This window comes from Prionailurus bengalensis, chromosome D3 (genome assembly GCF_016509475.1).
Source record: "Prionailurus bengalensis isolate Pbe53 chromosome D3, Fcat_Pben_1.1_paternal_pri, whole genome shotgun sequence".
Lineage (NCBI taxonomy): Eukaryota > Metazoa > Chordata > Mammalia > Carnivora > Felidae > Prionailurus > Prionailurus bengalensis.
The window spans coordinates 10,206,241-10,219,664 of NC_057356.1; positions in this window are offsets into that span (position 1 = coordinate 10,206,241).

The window sequence follows — 13,424 nt, forward strand, 5'->3', positions numbered from 1 at the left end:
GAAGACCATCCCTTGGCATTGCTTGAGAAAATGGGAAATGGGTCTTTTGTTTCGGGTTATAATAAGACGAGCAACTCATGTAAAACAAAGTTAGCATCTGCTCTGCACACCGGGTTTAATATTTAGGGATAATTCAAAGCCAAGGAAAAGGCAGAGTTATTAATAAGCAGTTAAGGGGAAGTGTGAAGAGAGAGTATGAAAATCTTCAATTGAAACAGCAACAGTAGTTAGCATCCAAAATAAGACCCTGCTTAGCACTCTGTTCTGCTCATTTGCAAATTAAGAGACGTATTGTTTTAAAAATAATTAAGTCTAATTTTGCATGTTTGGGAGACGGCTCTCCGCTGGCTTAAAAAACCTTTATTTATTTTCAATGCTCTGAATACAGATTAATCTCCATTGCTAAGCCAAGTGTTTGTGGTTTCCGAATACTCAAAATGGTCACCGACGCAAAGCTGGTGCCTCTGGAGAAGTGATGTCTGGGGTTCTTGGGAGTTCTATTTGGAGACGTTTGCAGACCCCAGCATTCCTTCAGAGCAGAGATCTTGGCCGCTATTGAGTCTAGTTTTCTTCTTTTTACAGGTCTGAAAACAGAGGCCCAGAGAGGCGAAGGACTTGTCGAAGGTCACACAGCAAGTCAGCGGCAGGACCGGGATTAGAACATAAGCCTGCTCCAGACTCAGCCATCGTATTTTCCACCAAAACTGTGTGTCCCTAATTTCAGTCATGCTTTTAACATATCTGGGTGCCACTGTACTTTTGTTTACTTAAAGGTTTCCTCCTCGAAATCAATTCACTTAAAAAGCGTGAAGATGTTTAAGAGGAAAAAAAAATCACAGATACAAATGGAAAATCCTATGACTCACCGAAATAGAAAGCAAATGAACATTAATACAAGGCAAACAGAACAATGATAGTAGGTTCTAGCGAGGCCTCTACAACAAAGTGATCGGTGAAGACAGCAACTCATGTAAAACAAAATTTAGCGTCTGCTTTGCACACCGGGTTTAATATTGAGAGGGATTTAGGACGACTTAGGGCTTAGGGCTGAGACTCGCTCTCCTTTTATTAAAGGGAGACAATAGCAGGTGCTCAGTACCTGTAGGACCGACCTGAGACTTTGTGCTTGTCGTTTTCAGGATTGGAAGGGAATGGAAAGGGGATCATTTTCTCCCAAGACGATTATGTATGATCTAAAATTATTTCTCAAGAACCACTTCAGGTCCTCACTTTAGATGAATCTGGACAGTGAGAACTTCTCTCTTTCTTTTTTTCCCCTCCCTCCTTTGCAGCCAAGGGAGGCCTTATACTAGATAATATATAAGGGGGGGGGTGTTAAATGGTAGCTTTCAGAAATATTCTTTAAAAGGCAGCTGTTTGGGCCCTTTGCTTTTATTTCTTCATCTTTTCTTTTTCCTGTTGATTGGAATTTGGATGCGATGGCTGGAATCAGGCAGCCATGCTGGATAATGAGGTGACCATAAGAATGGGGTCTGCATACAGTGGAGCAACAAAATAGAAGAAGCCTGGTTCCCTGAGCCTCTGGATTTTTTTTTTTTTTTTTTGTGAAAGAGAAATAAACTTCATCTCGTTACAGTTTCTATTACATTGGGTCTCTGCTGTTCACAGTCAAATTTTGTTCTAATACAAAAGGATACCTTGTTCTAATACAAAAGAATAAGCGAACTCTGGATTAGGAATGAGAAGATCCGAGTTCGAGTCCCATTTCTCCAATTCATACTCACATCCATGTGAGTCTGAGGGTGAAGAAAGAAATAGTCCTTGCTTGGCACTCCCCAGCACCTATTTTAAGCTTGCAGTGAGGTTCGCCCCTTGGGAACTCTCAGTTCTGCTCAGAGCTCTGCGTGTTTCTATTCCCAGGCAGTGGTGGGAGCAGGGTGCCCAGGGAGGGAGCAGGGTGGGGGCTGGTTTCTGCCTGAGTGTATCTCAGGTATTACCCTGTTGAGTAGGCAATCCAGGTACAAATGGGACCCGGAGGTGTGAAAGGGTTCAGTGTGAGAGGGATAGCGGTCCTTTATAACTGCTAAATAGTATCACACGTAGACCCTGTCTGTCCTTAAGCTGCCTTATCTCCTTCCTGCCAAACCACGCCAAGCGTATCCATAAAAGTGCAAACAACTCATTCCTCTCTTCCCCTCAGAACATCTTCAGCAGCTGCACAGTTGTTATGTATTTTAAATAAAGCGTTTAAAACCTCTCAAAATTTAGCAACAATCACCATGGATACTCATCACTGAAATCCTTTGTTCCCATGGCAACATTCTACCCTTCGCCACCCCCCCACCTCAGCACCCCCCCTCCCCGGCCCCCATCTTGCCTGTTTACCCTGAAACTGACACATTGGTTATGGTGAATGATGGGAAAAGATTTGAGTGGAACTTCCAAGGGCATAGAAGCATGAAATGTCTTGCCAGAAAATAGGTATTTTTCCATTATTGTAATAAGTACTATGTTTCACTCTCCAGATGACTATTATTACAGGGGAGAGAGAGGAAGATCAATGACAAATTAGAGCAAAAACGATCCCTTTTGTCGCATCCTGTAGGTGATTTTTAATAGCTGTTCTTGCTGCATTCAAAATGTGGTGAGCACCGATCACAGAGTATTAAAACGTGGGTGCCATTTGACCCACTTTCTTGCAGTTTTTCAAACACGCTCCGGGAAAACCCTTTAGAAGCAACGAACAGATCTGTGCAAAGGTCTTCACAGCAACCTTTATGGAATGGCGAGGAACGAGAAACTACCGTGGGGCTGACGTGAAGACAGTGGTTGGGTGAAGTGAACAGAATGTGACACGGTGCAGTCTTCTGTAGCATTTACAAACGACAAGGAGGACATGGCTGTGCATTTGCTACTTCAGAGAAATAATGTGAAGCAAATCAAGCAAAATACAGTTGATCCCAGTGCTTATAGGTATGTGCTCTGAAAAGGTTTGCACGTAACTTAAGCGAGACTAGAGGGAATCGGGAGACTGTGAACTTTTTTTTGGTCAATGATGTTTTTAAGAATCCAAGAGTGCCTTGGACCGTCTCCCCAGAAAAATCCCCAGACATACACGCTTTTTCACGTAATTCTAGAAGATTCGTTGGTCCCTCGATGTCCATTCAAGGACGAGGCCCCCCACAAGGGCCCGCTGACTCCGGGTTTAAGGCATTTACTTCAATCTTCGTCATTAAGTTGTCTACTTCCATTCAAAAAAGCCAAACCCAAACTAAAACATGTTCAGGGATTTTGGGTGTACTATTTGTTTGCTGGGTTTTTTTTTCCCCTACTAGAATATGAGCTCTGTGAGGGCAGGGGCTTAAAAAATTTTTTTTTAATGTTTATTTATTTTTGACAGAGAGAGAACAGCGAGAGGGCGTGCACACACACACACACACACACACACACAAGCGAGGGAGGGAGGGGCAGAAAGAAATGGAGACACAGAATCCGAAGCAGGCTCCAGGCTCTGAGCTGTCAGCTTAAAGACTGATGCGGGGCTTAAACTCACAAACCGTGAGATCATGACCTGAGCCGAAGGCAGACACTTAACCGACTGAGCCACCCAGGTGCCCCAGGGCAAGGAGTTTTAATCGTCTTGCTTACTGTCTGTGTCTCCGGCATCTAGAACAGTGTTTGTTCTAGTGGTAACCGCTCCGTTATTTCCTGAAAGAATTAGTTAACAGCATGTCCAAAGGCAAAGTATGATTATCAGACTTGCGATTTTGTGCAGGAAATCATCCATGTTCTAAACCATTTATTCACCTTGCTGTACAGGGCATATTGTGAATCTACCACACTGTATCTATAGCTAATGTGAACATACCACAATGTATCCATCCACTCTACTGTTGGTAGGCATTCGGGTTGTTTTCGGTTTCTTTGTTTTGTTTTGACTTTTTGGCTCTTATGAATAAGACCACCTGGAACGTTCTGGCGCATGTCTTTTAGTGAACAGATGAATGCATTTCTCTTTGGGATATGTCCGGAATTGCTGGATTATAGTGTCTATGCATGATTAGTTCTAGAAGACATTGCTAGACAGTTTTCTAAGGCGGTCATATCAATTTGTACTGCTGTTCAGGTGATTTTGCACATCTCTGTCTTCCAACCTACTATGTCATTCCAGGCCCTGTATTCTCTGTAAAGCCACTTGTGGACATAATCATCCCATTCTCATACCTCAGTGCAGTTTCTTTCTTAGTGAACCGTTCACCTCTGCCTGTGCGATTTACCTCCTTAAGGAAGTTCCCTTTCTAGGGAGCCTGGGTGTCTCATTCGGTTACGTGACCGACTTCGGCTCAGGTCACGATTTCGCAGTTTGTGGGTTCGAGCCCCACAGTGGCCCCACACCCAGCTCAGCGCGGACAGTGGGGGCCTGCTTGGGATTCTCCCTCTCCCTGCCCCTCCCCCACTCCCACGCACGTCTGTTCTCTCAAAATAAATGAATAAACTTAAAAAAAAAAGGAGAAAGCTCCCCTCTTCCACCAGTTACCTCGAAACATTAGATGCTAATGTTTGTTGAATACGTGAGTGACTAATTCAGATGTTCTGGAACAAATCCCGAGCATTTGCTGTCCTGTTTTTTTTTGTGGGGGGGAGGGGGCATGTGTTAAGGGAACAACTCGGAGCCATTGAAACTTCCTGAATTAAAAGCATGTCACCAGCTGAAAAGGACTACTCTAATGCTCAGTTTATGCCACAGTCGCCACCAGCCAGGAAAAGATTTTGCCCCTGGTGTAGCAGGACCAAAGGTAATTTCTGGATTTGCCTCCAGCATTGGGTTCGGATGCCACACCGAGTTGCAGTAACCCGTCAGGGTGGGTAGGCAAGGCTTGTTTCTACTACTGTGTGTTATTTCCCAGAGATTAAATGTTGCAAACTCATTTATCATGTGCCCTGAGGCTTAAAAAAAATTCTTTTTAATGTTTATTTTCGAGACAGAGAGCCCATGAGTGAGGTGGGGGTTGGGGGGGGGGCGGTTGGAGAGGCAGAGAGAGAGGGAAACACAGAATCTGAACAGACTCCAGGCTCTGAGCTGTCAGCACGGACCCCAATGTGGGGCCCAAACTCACAAACTGTGAGATCATGACCTGAGCCAAAGTCAGATGCTTAACTGTAAACTGAGCCACCCAGGTGCTTCGTCAGAGGCTTTAATCTTGTCTTCCAGAACCACGGGGATGGACGGAAAAACAGAACTACACGGCGTGCCTGGATTCGGGTAGTTGCCTACAAGAACTCATTTAATTCCCTTGAATTCCTCAGTACTACCAGCACCCTCCTCTCCAGACCCCCCTTCTCAGGCAATAGCAACTTCACTCACAGAGCCGGCGGCTACCCTTGCCGGCCCTCTTGCCCCCATCCCATGTCCGCTCCACGGCCCAGCCCTGCAGTTCCTACTTCCAGACCTATCTCAAACCTTCCCACTTCTGTCCGCCCCCACTGCCACCATCCTGGCCCAAACTATGACTGTCCCCTCCTGAACCCCTGCCAGCAGGCTCCGAGTCGGACGTGGGGCTACCACTCCCGTTGCCTACGGCCTATTCTCCACCCAAAGACCAGAGTGAGTTTGAAAATCTCTCGGCTTCAAACCCTTCTCTGACTCCCTGTAGCAGATGTGGTGAGCACCCTGCTTACAGCCCCCTGGCAAACCCCATTTCTGGGCATGCAGAGCGGATGGCCTCCAACAGTAGCACCTGTTTATGGGGCAGGCTACAGGTGCCAGGAGTGAGCACCTCTCCCTCCTCCTCCACCTGCCTCAATGATGACAGGTGATAGCCGGTGGATAAATATTGCAGATCCTTTACGCCGCGGCTGGGGATTACGTTGAGTGGGGATTTGGGCCCTGTTGCCCCAGGGGTAATCTGCTTAGTGTTCTGCTCTGTATTTGCCTCCCTCGTCTGCCTTGCCCTCTCCTCTATCAGTGTTTCCTGAGGCCAGTTCCCCCAAGTACATTATTTGCACTCACATCTCTGTCCCGGGGTCCCCTGTTGGAGGAGGTCATCAAGACGTGACTGCCGGCTGACCCTCCAGCTGGATCTGGGCAACTGGAGGCTTCTCCCAACCTCCCCTGTCCTTGGGATGTGCCTTCTGGTGTTATCACAGGGGGATCCATTTTCATGGACGCAGCCCTGAGACAGCGAGGCGGTGTTGAGATCGTCTGGACACTGTGTGACTGAGCCTATCTTTGTTCCTTCCATTGGCCTGGAGGACATCGTTCCTAAGATCACCCTACGAGACTTAAATCACAGCCTGCAAATCCTGTCCCCCTGAATGCCAAAATGCCTCTAATGAGAAAAGCTGTCTTGGGGCACCCAGCTGGCCTGGATAGAGCATGCAACAATTGATCTCGGGGTTATAAGTTCAAGCCCCATGTTGGGTATAGAGATAACTTACAAACAATTAAAAAAAAAAAAAGGCACCTGGGTGGCTCAGTTGGTTAAGCATCCGACTCTTGATTTCAGCTCAAGCCATGATCTCAAGGTTTGTGAGTTCGAGCCCGCATCGGGCTCTGAGCTGACAGTGTGGAGCCTGCTTGGGATTCTCTCTCTCCCTCTCTGTCTGCCCCTCCCTCGTGCTTGCTCTCTGTCTCTCTCTCAAAATAAATACATAAACTTAAAAGAAAAAAGAAAAGGCTGTCCCGAAATAGGCTCTGCCTTGCAAAGAGGCATGTGTGTTATTATCCAAACAGAATGTTTTGAGTTCAGACCTCATTAACTCACAGGAAGACACTTATGAATTCCCAGAGTGATCTGACCCCCAGCCTCGGGGCGGGGAAATACGTAAGTGGTTCAGATCGTGGGGCTCTTGATGAAAAAAATATTGCTTCTCATTTTGGAAATCACGATCATGATCTGTGTCTTCCACGTGTGGATATCGGTCGCGGTGGTTTCTGCCTCCAGTGCCACCAGAGAGCCACGGAACGCGCCACGTGCATGCCAGCGAAAGCTCTTGCTGACGGCTCCGGACACGCTGCTCACTGCAGAAGGGGTGGCGGGGGAGACGGTCAGAGCCGGTCGGGGTCATGAGGGGTGGAGTGTGGCTGGAGGTCACAGAGGGGACGCGACCCCAGCTTGAGCCTTGAGCCACCACGTGATCTGAGGCTCCTCACCCCTCCCCTGCCCTTGAAATGTGAGCTCCGCCCACCGTTCCCGCAGTGGGAGCCATTTTCAAGGAGCTCTCCTCGAGGGAGTCAGGTGCGCTTGAGACCAAGGTGACCGAACCCCCGTTAAGAGCTCAGGGTAAACGTTTAAGGTTCTGGCTGCAGTGCGGAGACCTCCTGCCCCTGTGGCTGCCAAGACAAGCTTGGTAAGTCCCCTGCTTATGAACAGCGCCGCGCGCTCTGGAAGGTCTGCCTCTTGGGTCTGTCCCTGCCCCCGTGTGCGCAGAGGCGGGGGCAGGTTAGGAACCAACATTTGCTTCTGGGGAAAGCGGAACTCAGACACTCCCCCTAGCTTGTAAGGTAATATCCAAATGTCGCATCTGGTCTACAGTGGAGTTGTGACCTGGTGCCAGGCCACTGCCTCCTTCCGTCTCTTCCACAGGCGCACTGAGGCTCTGTGGCCCCAGGGCCTTTTCACGGGCTCTTCTGCCCTTCTGGTTTCATTTATGGGTCATTTCCCCAAAAGAGCCTTCACTCACTCCTCAGTTTAAATTCAATGCCCCTGGGGCGCCTGGCTGGCCCAGTCAGTGGAGCGGGTGACTCTTGATCTCAGGGTTGTGGGTTTGGGCCCCACCTTGGGTACAGAGATTACTTAAAAATAAAAATAAAATAAAAGACAGTAAGTGAATTCAGCGCCCCATGTTATCCCCTCTGGTAGCTCCCTGCTCTTTTCCTTCCTAGCATGCATCGCCATTTGTAATGGTACATGTATTTGCTTATTTGTTTAATGTCTACGTTCCTTCCCAAACTGTGACCCTATTTGAGGACAGCCGTATCTGTCTCATTCACCACTGCATGCCCACCGCCCGGTTACAGAGGCGCTCGATAAATATTGACTGAATGAATGAATGAACTATTACTGTTATCTCCATTTCACAGATGAGTAAGTCGACTCCCAGGGTGGCCGCGTCATTGGCTCAAGAGCCCGCATCTGGAAAGTGAAACAGGCCTGCATTCAAACCCAGCACTTCCTCTTCAGCACGTGTCTCAGAGGGGAATTGCTGAGTCATATGGTAAGTGTATCTTTAACTTTATGAGGGCCTGCTAACTGTTTTCCAAAGCTCCTGTACCATTTTACATCCCCACGAGAAACTGGCTGGAAGCGTGAGTGGGTGTCAGAGAGGGCCAGAGGAGGTGCTATTTAAGGATTGGATGTTGTGTCCTCCTAAAATTCCACTGATGAAAGCCTAACCCCAATGTGATGGGATTTGGAGGTGGAGCCTTTTGGAGGTGATTAGGTTAGATTAGGTGATGAGAGGGGCGGCCCTCCTGGGCCTTGTAAAAAGGGGAAGAGACACCGGACCTCTCTGTGTGCACGCATCAGGGAAAGGCCCTGTGAAGACATAACCAGCAGGAGGGCCCCCATCAGGAACCCTACCATGCGGGCACCCCATCTCAGACTTCCAGCCCCCAGAACTGTGAGCAGTAACGTTTGTTGTTGAGGCTGCTTAGGCTGCGGTGTTCTGTTAGAGCATCAGGGGTCTGTGGACAATTCAGAAGCCATGGACCCGTCCTCCAAGGAACTCCCAGGCCTGCTGCCTTCCTAGGACTGAGATAAGAGGCTGTCGGAGGAACTGTAAACACACAATTGCCCATCACCTTACGAGTTGATCAAGAAAAGTGACATACAGGGGTGCCTGGGTGGCTCAGTCAGTTGAGAGCCCGACTTTGGCTCAGGTCCTGATCTGGAAGTTCTGGGTTCAAGCCCCACATGGGGGTCTGTGCTGACAGCTCAGAGCCTGGAGCCTGCTTCGGATTCTGTGTCTCCCTCTGTGCCCCTCCTTCACATGCTCTCTCTCTCTCTCTCTCTCTCTCAAAAATAAATAAACATTACCAAAAAAAAAAGAAAAGGAAAGAAAAGTGACATATATCCCTACAGGAGAGTATGGATCCATGCTGCAACATGGATGACCATGGGGAAACACCACACTCAGTGAAACAGGCCGGTCACAAAAGACCACATATTGTATAATCCCATTTATATGAAACATCCAGAACAGGCAAATCCGTAGAGACAGAGAGGAGATTGGTGGTTGCCAGGAGCCCAGGGGAGGGAGGAAGGGGAGTGACCGCTGAATGGGTACAAGGTCTCTTTTCTGGGGCGGTGGAAGTGCGCCGGCACTAGATAGAGGTGACGGTTGCGCAAGGTTGCGAACGCGCTTAACGTCCCCGAGTCCAACACTCTAAAATGGTTAATTTTATGCTATGTGAATTTCACCAGCATAAGAAAAGTGCCTCTAAACAGAATTGGTTCCTAGTGGGGATTAGTCAAGCTAACGCCAGAGACCCTCGCCGTTCTGGGCCTCGCGTGGGGCTGCCGCTCTGCTCAGGTCCCAGGTCTCCATCCCGGTAGTGTTCATTCTCCCCGAGAGGCGCCCCCTAGAGGCGAGGGACGTGCAGCTCTGCTTTCGCCCTCAGGCGCGGATCCGGCTTGCTGGAATGTCCGTGGCTTTCTTCTCTTTTCAGAAAGGCTCAGGAACCAGGGAACGTGGCCTTGATGGTCCAGACTCCAATTAGGAAAGCAGTGTTGGAGGCTGGGACGCAGGTGCCTGCAGGTGGCTGGTGAGAGTCCCCAGACGGCCCCGAGAGGGGCCCCTGTGTTCCCTGCAGGATCTCCATCCCAGAGTCGTCTGCTGGTTCCAGGGGCAGAGTGAGGAGTGTTTGGTAATTGCACTGAGCTGGAGACGCTCGCTTGCCAATTACTGGACTTTTGAAGTTATTTGACGTGGGAAAAACCTCTGCACTGCTGACCTGCATGTAAGCTGCAGCAGGAATCAGAGAGCCCAGGCTCGGCACCAAGGTAGACCGAATGCCAGAGACGCCTGTCGCTTCTGGTGTCCGTGGTTCCCTCCTGGGCACAGCTAGGCCAGGACAGGCACTTAAAAATAATCACATCTCTTGAAGTGCCATTTACGGGCAGTAAGGCTAAGAACAATCCTCTCAATGGCGGTACGATTTACGTGCAGCCATGCACCCATTTTAAATGGACAGTTGGATGCGTTTTGACAGATTTATACACCCGTGTAACCGCCACTCCAGTAAAGATACAGAATATTTCCATTACCCCAGAAACTTTCCTCATATCTCTTTGCCATTAATCACCATCCCCTCAACGCCGGACAGCCACTGACTGATTGGCTTCCTGTCAGTGTAGATCCCTACAGTTCCATATAAATGGAATGATACAATGTGTAATATTTCCTGTCTGGCTTCTTTTGCCCCGCGTGTTTTTGATATTCATCCATGGTATTGCCTGCGTCAGATGCTAACTAGTATTCCATTCCATGGATATGCACAATTCGTTTCTCTGTGCACACATCGATGGACATTTGGGTCACTTCCAGTTTTGGGCTTTAGTGAATAAAGCCACTATGTGCAAGTCTTTGTGTGGGCATAGGTTTTCATTTCTCTTGGGTAAATGCCTAGGAATGGAATTGCGGTGATCAGGGTATATCTAGCTTTATAAGAAATTGCCAAATGCCTGTCCAAAGTACAGTTTTGCATTCCCACCAGCAACGAATGAGAGTTCCAGCTGCTGCACCCCCTTCACAAACACTCGATATTGTCGGTCTTGTTAGTATCAGCCATTCCGGTAGGTGCATAGTGGTGTCTCATCGAGTTTCAGTTTGTACTTTCCCGATGATTAATGCTGTTGAACACCTTTTCAGGTGCTTATTGGCCACTTCTGTGCCTTCTTTTGTGAACTGTCTGTTCTGATATTTGGCCCACATATTATTGGGTTAGTTGCTGATTGTTGAATTGTAAGATGATGTTCCAAAGGCAAGGAAAGAAGTTATTCAAAATTCTCAGTGTGGTAGGAGAGGCTCCTAGCCTTCCCCCCCCCCCCCCCCCCCCCCCCCCCCCCCCCCCCCCCCCCCCCCCCCCCCCCGCCTCTCGGGTATGGCCAGGATAACAGAGGGGGCGTGGGGCTTTGGTAATCGAACTGAAGGTGGAGGGACAGAGATTAGTGTAAAAGCACTGAGGGGGAGGTTAACCCCAAACTTTAGTAGCCATGAAGGTCACGTGGAGGACTAAAGCATAGTTTCCCTTGGAGTCCTGCCCCAGAAGGTCTGACAGGTAGGTCTGGGGTGGGGCCCGAGAATCTGCGTTTCTAACAAGTTCCCAGTTGCCGCCGATGCTGCTGGCTTAGGGACCACACGTTGAGTAGCCCCTGAGAGATGACTGAGGCTAAGTGAGACCACAGTGAAGAGCTCTTACTCCCTCTTCTTCTCCTCCAGTGTGTATTCTCTGAAGCCCCTCCCTTCCTCTGCCCACCCACCCTGCTTGCAGAGTGGTTATCTACGGGATAGAATGGCTGAGAACCCACACTGTCAACATGGAGAGGCTCAAAGGGATCCAGGGGCCCCAGGGACCAAGGAGGAGAGGGAAAAGCACCAAGGCGGAGCTCTTTGCCCACTGACTTCAAAGGGGTAGACACAGCAGTCACCCTGAAAGTTGAGAACAGAAGTCATGAACTTGTTGCACCTGGCCTCCCGGATTTGTCTCTCTCTCTTTTTGTGGTGGTGGTGGTGAGGAGTTGTTGCCACCGTGTTCAAAATTCTTTCGAATGAGTTGTCAACATTTATAAATCGACAGTAATGTAGGATCCTATTTATGGCTAATGGTTGCAACCAAGGTGTTCTAAAACTTCACAACAAGGATGCCATCAGTGATTCTGGCATTTGGGTTGAAGATCTATGGAAACATTTTGGGACACTGAGACCTGGAGAGACACCAAGAATCTATTACAAGTGGGGGTGTGTATAAGGTTTTTTTTTTTTTAATTTTTTTTTTTAATGTTTATTTATTTTTGAGACAGAGAGAGAGAGAGAGCATGAACGGGGGAGGGTCAGAGAGAGAGGGAGACACAGAATCTGAAACAGGCTCCAGGCTCTGAGCGGTCAGCACAGAGCCCGACGCGGGGCTTGAACTCAGGCCGTGAGATCATGACCTGAGCCGAAGTCGGCCGCTTAACCGACTGAGCCACCCAGGCGCCCCGGGTTTTTTTTTTTTTTTTAATGTTTATTTATTTTATTTTATTTATTTTTTTAATGTTTATTTATTTTTGAGACAGAGAGAGACACAGCATGAACGGGGGAGGGGCAGAGAGAGAGGGAGACAAAGAATCGGAAGCAGCCTCCAGGCTCTGAGCCATCACCCCAGAGCCCGAGGCAGGGCTTGAACTCGCAGACCGCGAGATCGTGACCTGAGCTGAAGTCGGACGCTTAACCGACTGAGCCACCCAGGCGCCCCAATGTTTATTTATTTTAGACAGACAGAGAGCGAGAAGGAGAGGGAGACACAGAAGCAGGCTCCAGGCTCCGAGCTGTCGGCACAGAGCCCGATGTGGGTCTCAAACTCACGAACCACGAGATCATGACCTGAGCCGAAGTCGGATGAGCCACCCAGGCACCCTGGGATGTAGGTGTGTATGTGCACACATTTTTTCCTCATATGTGTGTTTATTGGGTTACAAGACGGTGCAACCCTAATCAGAAACTTAACAGTAAAGACATTTTGATTTTGCAAGCAGCTGGTAAGAGGGAATTTACAAACTACCAAGAGTAAAATATAAATAAGGAAGCTTCAAAAAAAAAAAAAAAAAGAAAGAAATGGAAAGGAAAGAACACCTACGTTTGCCAGTAACTGGAGATGGATGAAATAAGAAACATTTTCGATTTTAGTTAAACCTTTAGAATTTTTCAGAGCGCTTAAATGAGAAAAATAAGGAGGTGGAGACAGTGTGGGAGAGAGCACTGCCAATTTAGATGAAGCTAAAAATTTAAGTTCTTGCTCACCAATCCCAACAAATTGGCATTCAAAGTGTGCTATTAATAAAAATGCTCCTTTCAAAAGGATGGCTTGGTGTAAACCCCTTGCCATGCTAAGGCGCTCAGGGCATAAAGACTGGGTTCCAGCTTCACTTTTGCTGTATATTAACTGTGTGACCTTGGGCAATTTACTCGACCTTTCTGAGCCTCACTTTCCTTTTCTGTAAAATGGGGATAATGAAAGCTGCTTCTTGGGGAGACTGGACAAAATTCAGCATTAGGCCTTAGGCCAACCTCAAAAGGTCTGCAGGGGCCAAGAAGATCTTTTAAAGGAGCGAGGGAGCCTAGCGGACTAATCAGAGGCAACCCCTCTTTAAAGAGCCCCCTGCTTGTGAGCTCCTGCTTCCGGAAAAGTAGGCTCGGTTTGGCCCAAACTTTCTATCTTTTCAAAGAACGACTGAAAATCCCCTTGTTTATGTGATCTTCCG